The following is a 20,505-nucleotide window of genomic DNA, read 5'->3' as shown; positions in this document are numbered from 1 at the left end:
TAAATAGTTTTCGTGGGAGAGAATTGATCTAAAACTTATAAAAATGACGGTGTGAAATACGAGAATTCCAGTCAAAGAATTAAAAAGATAACAAAAATTCTATAATATTCTATCAATTTTATAGTTCTATAATAAAGTATTTAACTTGGCTCATATTACTTTTCAACAGCTTGTTGTCTTGAGAATTTAAAGCTGCAATTTTGACAGAAAAAACCTTGCAAAATTTGCTTTAGTTCAGAGACAAAAAAACTGACTAAATACATTTTCTATGATTAACTTTCATAAGAGCAAACTTATGCGCTGCTTTTATTTACTACTTTTCTGCTACAACTTTTCTACTTTTTGACTATATTATTTTTTCTCTCTTTACTGCACACACCGTTTTCACTTGCAATTTTAGCTAGGTAAGGGAAGCTAACCCACTTGATCGGTCTCCTCGATGCCCGACATCACCTATTCAGCTTCACGCATTCTCAGTCTTAGTGACTTGGTCTACTTAATACTAATTTTCAAACCTATTCTTGCACCATAAACTCGCAGAACCCATAAAATTTATTTATTTTTGCTAACATTTACATATAGAAATTTTCATTCAATGCAATCCGATCTTGCACAAAATCCATTCTATTAAAAAAAAAAAAGTATTTTCTGATTTCAAATCAGAAATTCAAAGAGAATTTTCATTTCCCAGGAATTTCTACCTTTTTTTATTGCAACAAAAGACGTTTGAACTTGATGTTTTACCTTTAATCCTGACCTATCTTCTATAGTTTTGCCGCACAGAAGATTTTTTTATGATAATCGTTTTGGCTCTGCGTACAATAGACTTCATTTGAATATTTGAGTGTTTGAAGCTGGAATGTATCCAGGGAAAGGTGGTTACCATATTGAACACCCCCCCTCCACTAAAAGAAAAAAATTATGCTAGATTCGTTATAAGTGACGAAAGCGCATTTTTGCTGCATTTTTTAAAGTTTTTTTTTATAAACTCCTCCCAAACAAAAATTCTGGACATAACCCTGCTTTGAATTTTTCCTATAATGTGACATCGAAATCAGAAACTTCTTTGGAATAGGATTGACTTCGTTTATATGTTATGAATTTTCTTTGTTAAAGCGGTGTGGTCCAAACGAAGCTTTTGAAAATACATTATAAAAACGCTTATACTTTTTCTCAGGTTCCAAAGAACGACAAAAAGCGTTTCATTTCCTTATTAATAAAAAGTGTGTGAAAAAATACACTAAATTTTATTTGGATACAGTATAAAGCTTAAATAAAGCATGAAATAACCTATAGCGTTACGAAGCCTAAGCTTTGGCAAATTAGTAGCAGCCAGAGATAGAACGCTCCAAAGCCCCCACAACAGAAGTCGAGAGAGGTAGTTGTCTTTTGAAGATCAAAGATACATTTGAAACGAAAAATTTTGTGAAAAAAAAACAAGTCACTTTCTCTAACATATTTTTTTACTCAACCATTTCTAGTTTCCTGCTCATCTCAAAAAATTATGGAGGGCAATAAGGGAACCACTGGAAGTCATTTTGAATACAAAAATAAGATTCGGAAGGATGCTTCTGGAATTTAGATGTTAATTATGGATATATTTGCTTCCAGCGAAAAAAATGGAAAACTAATGCAAGAAATCGTATTAGCCTCCTGAGACCTGACCATAGAAATACTTTTCTGATTATGTTCATTTCTTTGTAGTTGACTTAAAAAAATCATTTTGACAATTGATCAACTAAAAAAAAAAGTTGACCCCCCTCCCTCCCTCTGGAGGATGTCCACAGGTGTGGACATTGGGTCCCTATCGAGCTAAGTGTATAGTAAAAATCTGTTTCGTCTATTAAAAGAGATACGTCAAAACGTTGAAAACAAAACATTACTCTTCATGAAAGTTCTTGAAGCAGTTGTTGTCTTGTGTCAAGCAGAGAATGATTTTACACTGCAAGCACATCCGTCTTGACCTTTTACAGCATCCAGGCCTTCTGCACTGGGATGCATTCGCCAAGTCACAAAATTCTGGTAGATGCAGTGCAGCTCTGGCATATGGGGGAGGGATTCACACTCTTTTTCACACTCAAAACACGGTGTTGAGTTTCACCCAATGGCTCTTCGTTGCTATTTTCTTGACCTCGTGACTCCGAGCTTCCAGAACTGAGCAAAAACTCGGCCACGTTGAAACGAAGAACAATGAGCTGTTTGAGGTCACCAGAAACTTCTGGGCCACGGCCTTTCAGCTCATGAAATGCATTGGCTAGTGCAGCATCCACAAAATGATGAAACAGACGCACAGTCCATTTTTTAGTACGCGTCTCAAATCGGTAATAGCTGATCATGTGGTCCACAAGGTCGACCCCACCCATTTAGGTGTTGTAGTCGGAGACTACTTGTAGACATTTGACCTGCACGTAAGACCCCTGGCGCTTGTCATACCGTTTGACCTCTGTCTCCTCTTCTATACCTTTGCAGTTTGAAGACAGGAGAACCACTTTGTTATCATACCACTGGGTCACAGCTACTTTTCTATCTGAGCACACAGACATGACAGAGGTTTCTCTGCCCTTTCTTTTCATTTCTGTTTCGGTAAAAAGCGTTGGGCCGTTGGCGCCCAAACGGTTCTTCATGATAGTTCCGGTCGCATTTATTTTCTTTCAGCCAGCATGTCGAGGAGCTTAACAGATGAGAAGAATCGGTCGAAATAGAGGTATGTACCTGCAGGTAGGGTCTCAGACAAGCGCAGTACGATCCCAGCTGACAATCCATGTGCTACCAGCTTTTCTACCAGGGTGGTGGCTCCCTGGTATATTTGGAGGTCAAGTATCAGCCCTGAAGAGCTGGCAAGGACAAAATTCTTTAATCCAATCGAATTGGACTTGTTAGGGACATATTGCTTGAGAGTCGACATACCCTGGAAGGGTATCATCTGTTCGTCAATTAAACAGTTCCTGTCACGTGGCAACTGGAGACAGATATTCCTGAAGTTGTCAAGGATCGGCTGCACCTTCCAAAACCTATTTTTGGTTTTTTTTTCGTCTGAGATTTCTGAATCAACAACAAACTTCAGGTTTGACCGGATTGTGAAGAATCTGTCTCGAGTCATCTTTTGTGATATGGCTTCCACCCTAAAATTCCCAGACCAGTACATGCGTATCCGAGGAAACTTGAGGTTCCCCATCAGGCTGACAATGCCAACAAAAATTTTCAGCTCGTCTGGAGTTACATTCAAGCTTTTGTGGTGGGCTAACTGATAGTTGTAGTTCATGCAAAAAGCTATACGTTCGAAAAAGCTCTCCGGGTAATATTGCAAAAAGAATTGTTGTGTGCTCCAATTGTCGTGATCCTGGAAATGAGCGGGTTCCACGTCCGGGCCACGATGATTATTGAGCCGCCGAGACTTCCTCCAGGACAAGGTTGCTGCTACTTTGTCAGCCTTCAAGCGTTTGGCACGGGTTGCTAAGGGTACGTCATCATCAGATTCTTCATTTTTAACATCTGGAAGAACAGCATAACTGCTTGATGACGGAATGGCTGCAACAGCTGATTCATCATCACAGTCTGAAGACGACAAGGAGTGGTTTTTTATCCATTCCTCATCATCATCTAAATCAGAGAGGTCCAGGTCACTCTCATCAAGCATTCCAAGGGCGTCATCAAGGGAAACTACAATAAAGGAACAGGTTCAGTAAGCTTGAAACTAATAGCTAGATAGATAGATAGATAGATAGATAGATAGATAGATAGATAGATAGAGATTGGCAAAAGAACTATCACAAACCCTAGTGGACCAAATTTGCATTTCTTAGTAAAAAAAAAATACAATAACAAAATAATACAATAAAAACACATAGTTACCACTGTAACGAAAACACGACAGGTAACAGTCAGAAAACACAAAATACAAAAGTCATAAATATAGGTCATAACTATAAAATATTTTTAAGGTCATAAAATAAAAAAATAAAAAGTGTAACAAATAAAATAACCAAATATTCAACAATGAAAAAATAATATAAACAATATAGTTTAATTTTTAGCAGACTTACGGGTTGTGATTTTGGTTTATTTTATTTGCAAAAAAGGTAATAAAATTTTTTTATAAATTAAGTAATAAATGGGTTTGGGAGACATATTGGGGGTGGGTAGGGACACTTTACGGGGGTGGCGATTTCTTATGGGTGAGTGGCGGCTAGGTTGTTGCCAATTTAGTAAATAAAACAATCATTGGCTTCTGCTATCCCCATTAAAATCAAGATTTGAACTACGAAAAATCAACCCCAGGTTTTTACTCCATTGGAACCGCCTGTCCACAGACGTGGACATGGAGGTTTTCCAAGTTCCAAAAGATGGCACTTATCAAACTAACTGCTTATAAAACTATCTAAGCACTGTCTACAATCAAGAGAGTACACCTGATTTTTCTCATAACTCTATTTCACCACTTTCTTTTTTTTTTCTTTTTTCTTACCTTTGCTTTTTTTCATCTACGTACTTGGGCAATTTATAGCTAGCAAAAACACAAATTACATTCGCAAAACATCTCTGAAAAATATCTTATATTACTTTACACGTCCTAATAGCACGTTGAAATAACGGAATCTTTGCTAGATGGCGAGGCCTTTGCACAAAAAATATTTTATGGGGGTGTCCACAGACGTGGACACCAGGTCCCAGGAGGTTAGAGGGTAATTTGTCACCCGGAGGAGGAGGGAGGTTTGTCCCCCTGATCCTTTCATAGTTATATTCATTGTGTATGCAAATTCAGAAAGTTCATTGGCTTACTCGAATAGATCTTAACGAGTGTTCCAGGAATATGTTTTACTCTTTTGGCAGCATCAGGCGATAGAAATAACCTGGCATATATTCTATCTTTTTAAATGGTAGCTAGATAACAAACATTATAATACCTTTTCTTGTCTTGAAAAAATAAATAAATAAAATGGATTCATTGATATGTTCAAGTCTAAAAGTTAATTGCGCGTGTCAATCACAACTTCATCAAAGATAATTCATTTTAAACTAGAAACATGAAAAATTGCAATTTTTAATTCATCGACTAACTAGATCTAAGCTAGTGATTCATTTCTAAGGCAAAGAAGGGGAGAAGCAGTCAATATGCCACTTCTTGAGTTATAATAATCAAGTAAATATATAATAATTTACGACACAACCATCTAGTAACTTTTGCCCATTTTTCTAAAGCCATTCTCGCCAAAATCAACTTTTCGGCACCAGGACTGGTGCTCTTTAGGATCTAAAATCAGGAAAGCAGTTCCGTAATTTCGGTACCGAAAGGCCTCTAAAGTAGATATAGCTGCTTCCTATTTCTGGTACCCTGCGAAATCCAATCAAAAGAAAAAAACGAGAGCATGATAATGTATCTTCACTTATAAGGGCTATAGAGCTCAATATGTTACTTAGACAATTAAATCATTAACATAAGTTTTTTTTTCAACTGAAAGTAAGGAGCAACATTAAAGCTTAAAACAAATAGAAATTTGCATATACGGAATAATTTTTTTTCGTTTTAAGTTTTAATGTTGCTCCCTACTTTCAGCTGAAAAACTTATTTTTAAAGTTTAATTTTTGATCGTTTTTCAAATCATGCTAAAAAATTCCCCCCCCCCCTCCGTATAAAATAAATGTTTTGTGCTCCATGATGCAATGATGCTGTAATTTATCATGCCGTGAATCCTTTGGTTACTTAAACAGGGAACTAGATTTTTAAATGTTCATTCCAAATGATCCTTTTTTAAATAATCCTCTGCTACATACTATGGATAGTCAAATGCATCACCGCCCTTTTCTGCGAGAAAAATTAGCAATTTTATATTATGTCAACAACATCTTTAAGACTCTCATACATATTGAATGCCATTCAATAATTTCAAGCAAGATCATACCCCTTTTGGGGGGAACTCAGTTCCTGTTTATAATATATACATAATGTCTTTTCTTAAGAATTCATAACAAACAGATATGTAGCTAGAGATGACAGCTATCCAAACAAAACAAACATAATTTTTTTTTTTAATAAGGCTAGAATATGGATAGTTCTCTATTTCTATTCAATTGATATTTGGTGTATAAATACAACAACTGAAATTCTTTTAAGATCTATGGCAGTCAAACTTTTCGGCATGAGCTATTACAGCTGGCACTAAGTCAGTTTGCCAATCCTTCAAAATTACTTGCCGATCTCGTGCTTCCCTATTTCTTCTTACAGATGCTTATTCATCAGCAGCTATGATAGAGAATAAAAAATCATAAATGTAATCATTAATCTTCTTAGGGAGTGTTTTCTTACCTTCATAACTGCATAAACAAAGAATACGACAATTCCAATTGTATTGAGTGGCATTAGGATGCTCATTGCTCCTCCTCCTCCAACAACTATTTCCCTTTGGATTGCTCCCACTGATCCCATTGGTGGTTGTATTCCAATTAGAGGCCTATCATTCTAAAAGGGTGATTTATTTTTAACTTTCTTCACAAAAACTATCGGAATCATTTGAGGAGTTTTTTTTTATTACTGAATGTTCTTTACTAAGGTTCTAATGACTTATACTGACTCGATTGAAACAAAATTCAGTTCAAGCTTTCAAGACATGAAATAAATATTGCACTTTCTTACCCTAAAGAAAAGTCAAAATGTTTGATTGGTTTCGTTGATATAGAATTACACTTTTTCTAAAACGCTAGTGACCAACTCTTACGCGACTAGAAAATTCAGAACCAAGTATTTCAAAGATTAAACTGCCATTAGTCGTTCTCGACAAAAAAAGAAAGAAAATATCAACCCTGCTTTACACTTTTTATAGCCTACTGAACATGTTGAAAATCTAATTCACATTTACATAAAGCTCGACAAAATTTTAAGATCACAAAATATAATTCAGGAACCAGTTTTATATTTTTGGGATTTTGAATACAAGTCTCTGGATTATAGTAAAATTACATTGATCGTTAACATTTTAGACAACATCCGTACAGAACTCACTGAAATCATATGTAAATAAAATATTCAAGCCCAAGCAAGACACCCCAACAAGCATAAGAGCATAAACGACTTAAGTTCCTCTGAAGCTTAGATTGTTGTTGTGGGTTTCTGGTGCATCATGTGTTCCTTTCGCCACCTTCATCTCTGGAGGAGACGTTTTGCCGGTGCGACCTCATAATTGCAATGGGAAGACCTTACATAATCTCACCTTACTAGGACCGCAGCTTTATGCAGCGTCACGAGCATGAAGAATGTTGCATATAAAGGAAACTATAGCCTTGTGAACGACGTAGAATTACGCTGTATGTTGAATTCTTCTGTGTTTTTTAATTTGTTGGTATATTGGAATGTTTGAGCTGAATCTCTATCGAAGCATATCGTAGCATAGTGGGAGGCACTTGTGCCGAATCCTAGTCCATTATGGGGTACCATCTCCATGTTGAAGATGCGGTAATGAGGTGCGTGGCAGGTGGCACCGTTCCCCGTCTAATGATGCATGGCAATGGATTTTTGGGCTTTATTGGGCTAACCACCCGGCAAAGCTTCTTTTACCTGGTTATGATTAACAGTAAAAAGCCTCAGACCAAACAGCCATTTCGACGACGACCTGTAGCACGTCCACCGACCATCCAAACGGACCTGCTTACGGTAGCCCACTGCAATGTACGAGGTCTCAGATCTAAGTTTAACCAGTTCCTACACTTAGTGAACTCGGTCAAGCCATCTATCATGTGCATCACTGAAACCAATCTAAACCGAGAAATTCAGAGCAGTGAGGTTGCCATACAGGGATAAACGCTCCTCAGGCGGGATCGAAAGCGTACTAACGGTGCTAAATGCGGAGAAGAAGGTATCGCTGCTTATCTACAGAGCCATATACCTTATTCATGCCTGAACATACCAGATTCAGCTAGCGAAGAAGCTCTGTGGGTTAGGGTGACTCTCCCAAGTAAGTCCGTGATTGTCGGTACCGTGTATAACCCTCTAACCTAGCAGATTACCAGCTACCTTGAAGCCTCCCTTGAATATATTCGGGGCAAGTACGCTAAGTCTCCGATTATCCTTCATGGAGACTTCAACGTCCATCATAGCGTGTGGCTTCGCAGCAAAAATACTGATAGGGAAGGGTCGGATTTGTATGATCTATCTCTCTCTTACGGGCTGGACCAGCTTGTCGATTTCGACACGTATCACGGCCCAAACGGATCATCTCGTCTTGACCTATTCCTTACAGATCACCCTGACTCCCTCACGAAAATCTCCTTCGTGAAAATTTCATATAACGTAGAGTGCACCCCCCCCACCGTCAAATTCCCTCCAGACAGTTTCTTTCTCACTGAGGATCCCTCCCCCCACTCTGTAAAAGCGCTTGTGGAAATCCACTACCCTGAAAATTCTCCTTAGCATTTTTTATTTGAATAAAACTTTAATTTCTAACTTTCTCAGAAAACAAAACGCGCGGAAAAAATAACCCTGGATAACTGCCCCGGAACATCTCCATATACAAAATTTGGCAAAGAGAATGTAAAACAATTAAAAAGAATTTCGCATAGTGATTCTGTCAAGATCCTCCAGTGTTACATTTACCCTAAAATATTTACTCATCACAAATTTCCCTCCCAAAGAAAAATTCTCCTTTTAGAAATCCACCCCAAGCACAGCCCTCCCCCTAAAAAAATGGCTGTATTTTTTGGTCCCAATAACAAATACTATATTTAAACAATGAACAAAGTTCAGAACTTGCAGCCCTTCCCCCGGGGACTGTGGCGGGTCATTATACACCTAAAGACATGGTTATTAGATTTTTCGACTATGCTGAAAAAATGGATATCTCAAAATTTTAATCCGTTGACTTTGGAAAAAAATAAGCTGGGGAGGGGGCCTAGTTGCCCTCCAATTTTTTTGGTCTCTTAAAAAGGGGACTAGAACTTTTTATTTCCATTCGAATGAACCCTCTTACGATATTTTAGGACCATTGGGTCGATACGATTACCTTTGGGAAAAAATAATAATAAATAAACAAGCATCCATGATCTTTCTTCTGGGACAAAAAAAAATTACAAAATTCCACATTTTCTTCTGATGGTGTGATTTTCATTATGATTCTATGACTTTTAGGGGGTGTTTTCCCCCTTTTTCGAAAATAAGGCAAAATATTCTCAGGTAACTTTTGATGGTTAACACTAAACCTGATGAAATTTATATATCTAAATCAGCATAAAAATCCAATTCTTTTTATGTATCTATTGGTATCAAAATTGGTCCGATTTTTTGAGTTTCGGTTACTATTGAGCGGGGTCGCTCCTTACTTACAGTTCATTACCATGAACTGTTTGAAAAAGGCTCTAGATTAGCCCAAATCTATTGAAACAAAATTGGACTTTGCAAGAAACTGGATTAAGGAACCAATAAATTTACTCAAAGAAACTCTTATGAATTATCTAAAAACAACATCGGTATATATGCTTAACAGAAGCGAAAAGTTTCTTCAAAAATGAAACACATTATAGCGCACTGAATGGGAAGTTCCCAGCACATCAGAGTAATAGTTTCAGTTCTCGTCATAATGTGCTAAACGCTTGTCATTTTGCGTGGGCGAAGAGGTGGAGTCATGAAGAGAGTTCTAGATTGATTTATTTAAAAAAAAAAACCTTAAATGGAGAGCATAGGACATTTCGCTACCTCTCGTACATATATGCTGTATTATCTAAAGGTAAATAGAGGAGTTTATATGTTTCTTGTATTTACATATGTGAATTTTTGTCTTTTCAGGCCAGCAATGACTTTACGTTTCGATCATCTGCATTTCAAACCGCCTCATTTTATTCGAGAACAGCCCCTGTGTATTTTTTTTAGTTACGAATACTCCGCTGATGTTACACTGTCAAAAGTTTTAAATGTGCTCGGTATCTACGAATCCTATGTTGGAGGAAGGGGTATGCCATTTTCATTTCATATTTCTATTTGTTTTTATTTCTCTATGCTCATGCTGAAACGAAATTACTGTGAAACTAAGCACAATTCTAGGATTACAGTGGAATTCAACAGAGCTGCCAAGCAGTCGGCTCCAGAATTTTTGATTCAACGCAAAAATACTTCAAGCACAGAGAATCTTTTTTATAATATCAGGGCTGCCCAAAACGAGAATATATTAATTAATTTTTTAGTTGGAACTCATGAAGAACTGTGTTTTTTTTTCTCACATGACTAAGCAAGATGAACTATATGGCTTGAATACAGGCACATAAACCCTAATACATAGAACATTCTTCCGAAATCTTTACGAACTTGTCTATGTTTTCTTGCATTTTCCATCTAATACACTAGTTTTTTTTTTTGCTCTCTTCAAATTTTACCCCCTAGACAGAGAGGTATTCCCCCCTTGAAACAAAATCTAGCGCATATGCTATTTGTACTAGTAACTTTTTCACACTGTATAAGAAATGTTTTTCTATCACTAAAGTTTTAATGTGGAGTATGCAGTTTAGGATCGCCATTAATTAATATCAATTAATTTTTTACTTTTATTTGTATTTAGTCTTCCTAATATCTCTAACTTGTTACTAGTACCCAATTAATTTTTTTTTAATGGTTTCAAGCAGCTAATGTATTTCCAGTGATGACGCGAAAATTATTTTAAAATTTAAATTTGCAAAGCTTATAACGTTATTGAAAATTCAAGATTTTCAAATGAGCAATATAACCATCTAATTTTTAGTTGTCTCAAAGTAGATGCCACTATAAAGCTCCCTACTGCACTACAAAAAAAATGCAGTCAGGTGGCAAGAATAACATTGAAATGATAGTGTCAATGAGAGCTACTTTGCCAGTGACAGCTAATGTATTTTTTAAATTTAAATTTGTAAAGTGTATAACATTGTTGAAAATTCAAAATTTTCACATGAGAAATATTATCATCTAATTTTAGTTGTCCCAAGATAGATGTCACTATAAAGCTTCCTACTGCACTACAAAAAAAACAGCATTCTGGTGACAAGAATAACAAATAACACCGAAATGATAGCGCCAGTGAGAGCTTCTTTGCCCTATATAATTTGAAAATATAATTAGGGAAAAAGTTGCACTAGTAGGGAGCAGGAGGATCTAGGCCCTATCACAAAAATTGGCTCTCGTCCTTTAAGGACTTTCCTCTTTCTGAGAAACTTACGAATTTCAGGTTACTCATTTTTGCTAACTCATTTCAGGTTTTTTTTTATTTGCAGTGTCATTCGAGTTTTTTGGCATACGAGACCTGATTATTTTAGGGAGGGGGGATGAAGAAAATGCTTTTTATGCATCTTCTTCAAGTAAAATTTCCACCTTTGTATTTTTATACTATGCTTTAACTCTTAGAAAGGGATGGGGACAGGCCTCTACCCCTTTAAATGTCTCCATAATTATCATACAAAAATGAATTTAAGGAAATATTGATACTGACGAGATATTTGCAAAAATAGAAATGTCTTGAAGAGCTTGCTCTCTCTCCATTTTTATTTCACCTCTCCATTCCCCCTTTTTTCAAATTAGCGATGAGTGGGGACTTCTCCCAGAAGTGACCTCTCTAATTGTCAAACTAAAATATATCTAGGAAAACACTGACAGTGAAAAGTTATTTACAAAAATAGAATTTTCTAAATCTTCTGAAGTGCTCTCTTTTTCCCTCCCAGTTCCCCTCTATCCTTCTCTTTCTCCCTATTTTTGAAATTATTCTCTCTCTCTCTCTCTTTTCATATCAGAAAGCATGCTTAAGGAAAATATTGATACTGATGAGTAAATAAGAAAATTAGAATTCGCTCAACCTTCTGAAGATCTAGGATTTTCTCTGACGATATTTAAATTACCGACGCAATCAAAAACTTTGAGTAGGCACGAACAGTTTTTTTGGACAGCTTATATAAGGTTGTTCTTTGAATGTTATGTAATAAAAACAAAATTATGATTTCAGCCAAAGTGGAACATGGTGACGATCTACCTATGCTGTTCCCGATTCGAGGTGGTCCCCAGGAAATATGACTTGTTTCAGAGAATGATGCACAAATCCGTGAACTAGTTTAAGAACTCTGGACAAATTTTTCCAAGACTAAGTATGCAATAGTTTTCTGTTTTAATTTCAAAAGAAGGGTCTCTGATGTATTTTGGATTTGAAAAAAGAATAACAATTAAACTTTAACGTAAGCTTCTGCATTTAAAAAAAGCTCTGGATCGCTTTGAGGCTTAATCCTCGAGAATATTTCTGTTTTCTTGATATTTCTATTATAATTTTAATATTTATTATTTATATTTCATATTTAGTTAATTCGAGAATACCACCAATAGTTCAATCCTTCTAATATGACTGGTTTGAACGGTATTGATTTGAAGATAGTGGGTAAGACACTGACTTTTTGGACGGACTTTGGTCTGTACAGCATTGGTGTCACAGCATTTATTTGGTCTAAAAAGCAGTCATTTGAGGGTGGCGGTAACATACTGATTTTTCAGGCGAAGATTTTAACTATTCAGCTTGTTCTTAACTTTCGCGTCAGATATTGATGAAACACACTAAGTTCAAGACTTTAATCCTTTTGTGTAAAGAGGATTTAAACATACGATAAAAGATTTGGGGGCAAGGATGTGCTTCCATTTGGTTGACAACAAACCGTCTATTTTGAAGGCGTGACACCTTATGAATAACCCAAGAAACTTATTGAATCGCATTAAGCGTAAAATCTTCTAATGGCCTCTTTACAGTAAACATTCTCGTATCCGACATTATTTAATGTCCTGATAACCTAACGCGGGAGAGGACAGCTTCTTCAGGGGTGAGGATGAACAGCTCTTGGTAGAACTCGTAGAACAACTCGTAGTAGCTGAACATCGCACGTCCCACCAAGATCAACTGCGTTCAGCTCTCCTGATACGGCTGGAAGTGCATAAGCTTGCATTAAAAAACCGCCAAAGCGTTACATCGATGATGGTAATCGCCATAAATAGTCATTGTCAACTGGTTTTGTCGAAAGGTTCCTCTTGTTTAGAAGACTGCCTCAATCTATGGAGGATATATAACTTACCCTGAGTGCAGAATCTTTAATCGCTCAAATTTATAATAATAATCTAACGGTTATAACTATTTTGTAATTATGGAAATTTAATTTCTATTAAAATAAGGTGAAAAGACGCAGTTAATAAATGATAATAGTTAATAAACTGTTAATGACTAATAAAATAAAAATAAATTAAAAAATAAACAATAATCAAATATGACAATTAAATAATTAAATGAAAATGAAATAAATTAAAAATAATCGAAAATAAATTATTAATAAATTGAAAATTATTTTGTTAATAAATACAAAATTTTGTTAAAATTTGGACTGAAAATTTTGTGGAAGACAGGAGGGGGTGCTGATAAAAATTTTGCCCCGGGCACAAGATATGCCAGAGCTGCCACTGAGAAAATTATGCAGAGGTTTCAAGCAGGAAGATATATTTCGATTTATGTTTTGCTGTTTTACATTGTTAGTAAGAGACAACATACTAATACTGAATTGCATAATTTTTCAAATCTGGTATACAAGGGACTCCATACAGGAAAAGTTAGGTGTATTCTAGTACAGTCACTATTGAGAGAACGTTTGAACAACTGGAGGATCCAAGTGGTTCAATTTGTTTTTAGTGGTTGAGGATCCAAGGAAGCTAATGGCATCGTACAAGCTAATCCATACCCTTTGATGATTTGCCATCAATTTTATCTTTCCCTTCAAGATATTGAAGATACTAATGATTTAGGTCTCAATATTTAGGTCTAATAGTGCATATCTCTCCCAGAGTTCAAGCGGGATCTATTTTTTTTTCTCCAGACGACATTAAAAATATTTTTAAATCGTTTTTACTAAAGAGGCCAGGAATCTTATCAGAAGAAGTAAAAGTTTGAACAGTCTGGTGTGGCGGAGGAACATGCGCAGCACAGTTTGCCTTGGGCGGCTTAGATTCGTGTCTTGATGAGTTATTAGCAGTAGTACTCGTAGTTTGCAGTAAATCCAACCTTCATTGCCTGACGATGAGCGTTAAAAACTTTGTAATACCTTGTATTAGTCATCTTTAGTATGTAAAAAAACATTGTAGGAATTATTATTTTTCAATGGAGACATAATTTATTCACAAAAAATCAACAAAAGAAAGCATGAAGCCCAGTAATCTGAGCTTATATGGCCACTCCAAACAAGGCATTAATTTAATTTTTATTTTTTTGTTTTTTTTGTTTCCGTATTGGTGTTCTGACAAATATATGCCTAGACAAAACAAACTACTGTTCTTTCATACTGCGTTAATACCCATTGAAATCAACAGAAAATGGAAGTGAACTTGACCAGGAATCCTGTAATCGTATGTGTCAATATCCTCTCCTCTGTGCTTTCACAAAAGCCCCCCTAAAACACGATGAGATTGATAGACAACTTTCGAAACATACCGAACTAAATTTATCTAAGTTATGAAATTAAAGTTTCATATTTACAAATATAGGAGTGGGGTATGCCAAAAAAAAATATCCGTCGAAGAACTCTTCTTGTTATATAAAAACTTTGTAATACCTTGTATTAGTCATCTTTAGTATATAAAAAAAACATTGTAGGTATTATTATTTTTCAAAGGAGACATAATTTATTCACAAAAAATCAACAAAAGAAAGCATGAAGCCCAGTAACCTGAGCTTATATGGCCACTCCAAACAAGGCATTAATTTAATTTGTATTTTTTTGTTTTTTTTTTTTGTTTCCGTATTGATGTTTTTTTTTTTTTTTTTTTTGTATTCACTCTGCAGTTTCATTTCTAATGTTCATTTGTGGATTATAAATAAATTGTTATTATTATTATATAATCAGAACGATAGTATAGAAAATATAATTTTTGACTGAGTAGTTTGTTCCCATTTGACAATTATCGTATGACTTAATCTGTTATTATTACAGAAATTCAACCCCAGAAGCCACAGAGAGTGAACTATCTTGGCTACCTTTCTCTGAAAAAAATCCACGCTACATGAAAATTAGTGAGCCGCCAAGTAAAGCGACTTTGATTGACATCTATAGACCAAGGGAGATACGTTTCTTGTTGGAAATTATTCCAAAACTAATCCTAGCATCAAAGATATGTCTCTGTGTCAGTATCGTCTCTCTGTGTGTGTCTTCTCTGTGTGTGTGTCGTCTCTGTGCTTTTGTCTTCTCTTTGTGTTTTTCGTCTCTATGTGTGTGTCGTCTCTGGGTGTGTGTCGTCTCTGTGTTTATGTCGTCTCTGTGTGTGCGTCGTCTCTGTGCGTATGTCGTCTCTATGTGTGTGTCGTCTTTGGGTGTGTGTCATTTCTGTGTGTGTGTCTTCTCTTTGTGTCTGTCGCTTTTCTGTGTGTATCGTCTCTCTGGGTTTGTTCTTTCTACAAGTATGTCTTCTCTCTGTGTGTGTTGTCTCTGTGTTTGTGTTGTCTCTGTTTGTGTTTCGTCTCTGTGTGTGTGTCATCTATGCGTGTGTGATGTCTCTGTTTTTGTGTCGTCTCTGTGCGTGTGTCGTCTCTTTGTTTTTGTCGTCTCTGTGTGTTAGTCGTCTCTCTGCATTTGTCGTCTCTGTGTGTGTGTCGTCTCTGTCCATGTATCATCTCTGTGTGTATATCGTCTTTATATTTGTGTCGTTTCTGGGTATGTGTGGTCTCTGTGTGTGTCGTCGCAAGGGGCTAATATTCGGTATGACAAAAAAAAAACATCATATAGTTCTTTTCGTGTCACAATAGGCAAGGTCAATTCATTTACATGAGGGAGGCTAAGTATTAAAAAACCACTTATTGGATTCGTTTTAATAGGAAGCTTTTCATTTTCTAGGGGTTGGACTTTAAAGAGTCCTTCTTACATAATGAGTAATTCGTCTGATCTTTTTACATTCTGTAAACTAAGATTCATATTAATTTACATAATTGAAGCAAGAAATAGCTAGTGCGAACAACAGAAGGCAGAAAAAGGACCTATATTAAGGGGTGTGTTTTTGCAAGGAACTTATTTTACAGAACTGAACAAGTTGAGGCGAACTGTTTTTTTTCTGTGAGCCACCATTGGTTTGGTGAACCATTCGACAGAGACATTTTTTCGTCAGTTCAGCTCGTTGAAATTGTTCATTCACCCGAATGGACGATTTCTGGTTAAAATATGCTCTGTAAGAACATGAAACCGCAGTGGGTTTTAATGGAAAAATTGATAGAACTTAAGAAAGTGGACTCATAACTATTTATATTGTGTTTTAGTGTATAGAATACTTAAAATATTTCAGTTTTCATAAATTTATTAAAACAATACACCGGCTTTAAAATTGACAAATCAATATATTGCTATCATGAAAAAGTCAATTTGCGTGAGCCAGATTCACATCACCTGGACAGCTCACAATTAGTGTGAGCCGAATCACCATTTTATTATATTTTTCACTTTGGTTCAACAAATAAAGCCATTCAGTTGTTATTTTAGTTAAAGGAGGGAACTGAATCTATTCATTCGTTTTGTTCATACGTTAAGTGCTTAACTTCATTTTGACTGTCATCATATCTCATAGCAGTAAGATTAGCTTTACATGTAAGCACAAGAAACAATTACGAACTAGGGCTAAAAAAATCAAACAGACGTAAGCGTCAACAAAACGATTTCGAACCAGGACTAAAAAAATAAAACGATCGGATTGGTTGGCTGGAGAAAACTCTGGCTGTCCTTTGCTCAAACCTAATAAATATATTTTAAGTATTACAAAAATCGCATAATTGTGATTTTTTTCATTCTTAAAAAGTGAGAAATACTTGAAGATACAGAATTTCAGAGATAGGCTTTCCGAGCTCATTCTTTTCTGGTATTTCGCCGCTTCGGCCTCTGCTGGACGAAGATATAAAGTTTGGTACTTCTGGTGCACCCAAACGTACGTCTGTACGTCTAGGAAGGGCTGACACACGTTAAAAAAAAGTCACTAGATTTCAGTGATTTTTAGTGATTTTCTTCAATAATTTAGTGATTTATGTGCCGATTTAGTGAATTTTTTTGTTTAGGCAATATAAATAACTAGAAATAACTAGAAATACTAGAAATACTAGAAATACTAGAAATAACAAGAAATAACTAGAAATAGCGATAAATCATTACTGTAGATGCAAAGTCAAATTTCAGAAAGTGTATAAGACTGAGAAAGACTGATTTCCCCATTGCATTTGATGACTCAAGATCAGAAGACGTTCATTCTTAGCTCAAAAGCAAGTTTATTGATAGCTATAGGCTTGCTAACCTCCAAGGACCGCTAACCTCCGACAAATTGTAAATAGGGAAAACAAGCTTTCTTCAACTGATAGGGATTCACAGTCGATCTAATTTGATCAATTGAGGTCTCCAAGAGCATTTAAAATTGACCTCTTACATTAATAAATTGTGATACTAACATTATAGATTCTGAAGAACTCTGCTTCAGCTTCATTCTCGCAGTACGGAATCCTGAATTCTACATAAAAGTAAAGAAACTCAAGCTTAGGAAAATAAGTAAAAAATCAATAAAGACAATAAAGTTTTGACACTTTATAGTATGTAAAAGAAAAAAAATTACCTATTTGAGTTTACAGAAGTTCAATGACGATTCCACGTTTTAGCAACGGATTATTGTTGTTCTTTGTCAAGACGTATTCTGAAAAAGAAAGAATACATTTTTGATTACTGCTAATTTTGGATGTGATAATTCACATCCAACAATAAAAATTTTACAAAAATTAACTGTAAAACAACCTTAGAGCCTTTAGTTTAAGCTTATAGTTACTACTAAGTACCAAGTTCTTTGAAGGGATTTTCTTAGGCTTCCAAAATTTGACAAAAACGATTTTTGTATATCAAAAGGTTATTTGGATATTGAAAGTCCAACTTTTAACTATTTTTGTAAGCGATAGAAGAAGAAAAGGCAGATTTTCAGAAAAAATCAAACATCAAAAAATCTTCAAACCGGAATAAGATAAAAAGAACGTTTGTGTACGGTCTTGAATTATTCATTTGTGCTAGAACTGGTATTTTGTTTGTTACTAAGGCCCTGTGGCTTTATTTTACAGTAAATCCTCTACCTGTGGTGGGTGTAACTGAATCCTCGTGTAACTGAGCCCCTTGCAACTGCATCCTAGTGCAAATGAGGCCTCATGCAACTGAAAGTCCGTTTAACTGTGCCCCCGTGCAACTCAAACCCATTTAACTGAACAATCGTGTAACTGAGCTCTCGTTCAATTGAACTCTGTTTAACTAAACCCCGTGCAACTCAATCCCATTTAACTGAACCTTCAATCAAAGAAAGAAAAAGAAGGGACGTTCGGGTTTCAAGAACTTTTTCAGAATTCCCAAGAATTTATTTCATGATTTATTTTATTGTTGGTATGAAAATAAATAGAAGTTATCATTAGAGAATCAGCTTTATATTTGAACAGTTTTTTTAACTTGCTATTTTTCTTTTAAAAACTCTTTATTTCTACTTCCGGATGGACTCGGAAGAGGAGCATTCAAGTGGAGGATTTTAAGCATCAGTTTAAGGTTTTTCGAACATGGAAATTTCAGTCTTAGATCATTTACGATTCCAAGCCGTCAGACTCTCGAAATGACACAAAAATCGTATTTTGGTGCCATTGTATGATGGTGTTGTCATGACGACATTGTAAAAAGAGCATAAATGTGAGTATTAACTTTCAAATGACCGTCAATAACTCTCTAAGACGGTCTAGTGTCCTACTAGTGCCAAAGACATACAATAGAAAAAAGGAGACTTATCAGCGTTTTTAAAAATTCCCATAATTCTTTTTCAGCAATTAAACTTCTACTATTAAGATGAATTTAAATCAAAATTATCATTCCTGAATCGGTATTAACGGCCAATGTTTCTTACGAAACACGATTTTTTTAACTTGTTATTAACGTTTTGGCTATTATGGGCCGTGGTCTTATTTCTACTAGAGTACATCTACTGCTGCAACCACAAGATTCAAAAGTGTTCAGGCTCTTGGCATGAAAATTTTTGCTAATTTTCAAATATATAAGACAGAAGAAGAGGAGGTATTTGAGGGGAGGGAGGTCAAAGGAGGTTGGAGGGAGTTTTGAACAGAAGCAGCATAAAATAAAAAGAGGGTTTGAGTTGAACGAGGCTTCAGTTAAATAAGAAGTAAATTGCAAGGGGATTGAGTTGAATGACGGTTCAGTTGAATGAGGTTGGATGGGTTCAGTTAAACGTCGATTCAGTTAAACAAGGATCGACTTACATTGGTTCGAATTACAGAAGGTATCTGCTGAACGATAGTTCAGTCGCACAAGGGTTCAGTTACATGATTTGAGCTACAAGAGGGCTTACATGAGGGCTAAGTTTCAAAACACTAAAAGGAGGGGTCTCTCAGCCTGCAAAAATGCCTGTTATTTACCTGGGAAAAATGTATTACTGTTGACCTTTCTAGGTAGAAACAAAAATGAAAACTGACCGTCTTTCGGTCCTGCTTTTGTATTCACCCAATCCGTGAAAGAAAAAGCATTTCTTTCTTAAAGAAAATGACTATCACATTCAAAGGGGACCTGTTTGAACCAATGCTTCGGAAGACGTTACACGTCTTTGCTGCTTGATCTTTTATAATTTATAAAAACAACTTATCGCAACTCTTTATTCTAAGCAGCAACGTTTGACACACTTCATTTGTCCACTTTGAAATTTTAAACTGGTCCATGGAAATAGAGATCAATCAAACAGTTAGTAGACACAAACTGTAAGTAAAGAGCAACATGCACCTTTAGTAATCAAAACTATAAGAAAAAGGAGTTTTAACCAAAAAAACGTCTACATCAAAATAATTTCTTGTTCAAGGTAATTTGAACTATGTTCAAGTTCATTAAGTTTAACGTTAATCATTAAAAGTTATTAAAATTGTGAAATGAGCAACTGTAAATTAATTTTTCTAGTGATTTTTGTAAATTTTTTTCTAGTGATCAAACAGTCAAACAGTCTAGTGATCAAACAAATCCGTAAGTTTCGTATCCAATTGCAAAAAGACACTTTAAAACCAAGTGTTATATCCATCAGAAATATTGCGCATAATTCAATTTTTCAGGCACTATTTTAGGAGCTTTCGTCCTCTCATAGGTTTAGATCAAAATTAATAATTTTTTAGAGAAGTATCATATTTTTTTTTGTTACTGTTGCTACGTGGAAGAGAAACATTAAATATGCAAAACTAACACTTTGGTTTATTTTAAACATTTATAATACTGATTTATTCCTTGCCTTTCTGTCTGATGACATTAATTGTCTTTCCCTTGTATTGATAGTTATTTCGAAAAAACAAATTGTCCCTTCTTATGTCGAAAGTACGTTCTTTTGTCCAGGAATATATTCAGGAATTAATTTTTGGAGGTGAACCTTGATTCCGAGGGGTAGGGATTTGCTAACCATGAAAAAAAGTTTTTTTTTTGTAATAAAATGCCCTCGGAAAATTTTAGAATTGAGGAGTGGGG

The 20,505-nt window shown here is 35.5% G+C and overlaps 1 protein-coding gene and 2 long non-coding RNA genes across 5 annotated transcripts in view; 1 reads left to right on the top strand and 2 right to left on the bottom strand.

Annotated features, from left to right (window-relative positions):
* The window catches only part of LOC148947036 (uncharacterized), a 35,830-nt gene extending 29,383 nt beyond the window's left edge, over nucleotides 1-6,447 (bottom strand). For both annotated transcript variants that reach the window (XR_016142459.1, XM_089097234.1), the window contains exon 1: nucleotides 6,305-6,447. The gene's annotated coding sequence lies outside the window, so the exon portion shown is untranslated. The remainder of the gene's footprint in view (nucleotides 1-6,304) is intronic.
* Nucleotides 6,448-9,687: 3,240 nt separating this feature from the next.
* LOC148947035 (uncharacterized) lies at nucleotides 9,688-15,124 on the top strand. The gene is made up of 3 exons (XR_016142458.1): nucleotides 9,688-9,933; nucleotides 11,943-12,081; nucleotides 14,947-15,124. It is a non-coding gene; the product is annotated as an uncharacterized LOC148947035 (long non-coding RNA).
* Nucleotides 15,125-17,604: 2,480 nt separating this feature from the next.
* LOC148947033 (uncharacterized) overlaps nucleotides 17,605-20,505 on the bottom strand; it is a 45,332-nt gene continuing 42,431 nt past the window's right edge. For both annotated transcript variants that reach the window (XR_016142455.1, XR_016142456.1), the window contains one exon: nucleotides 17,605-17,668. This is a non-coding gene — a long non-coding RNA (uncharacterized LOC148947033). The remainder of the gene's footprint in view (nucleotides 17,669-20,505) is intronic.

Source organism: Artemia sp. Qi Xiang Cuo, chromosome 11 (genome assembly GCF_049724085.1).
Source record: "Artemia sp. Qi Xiang Cuo chromosome 11, ASM4972408v1, whole genome shotgun sequence".
NCBI classification, from domain to species: Eukaryota; Metazoa; Arthropoda; class Branchiopoda; order Anostraca; family Artemiidae; genus Artemia; species Artemia sp. Qi Xiang Cuo.
Note: the sequence above shows the minus strand (reverse complement) of the source record. Positions and strands in the feature narration are given on the sequence as shown.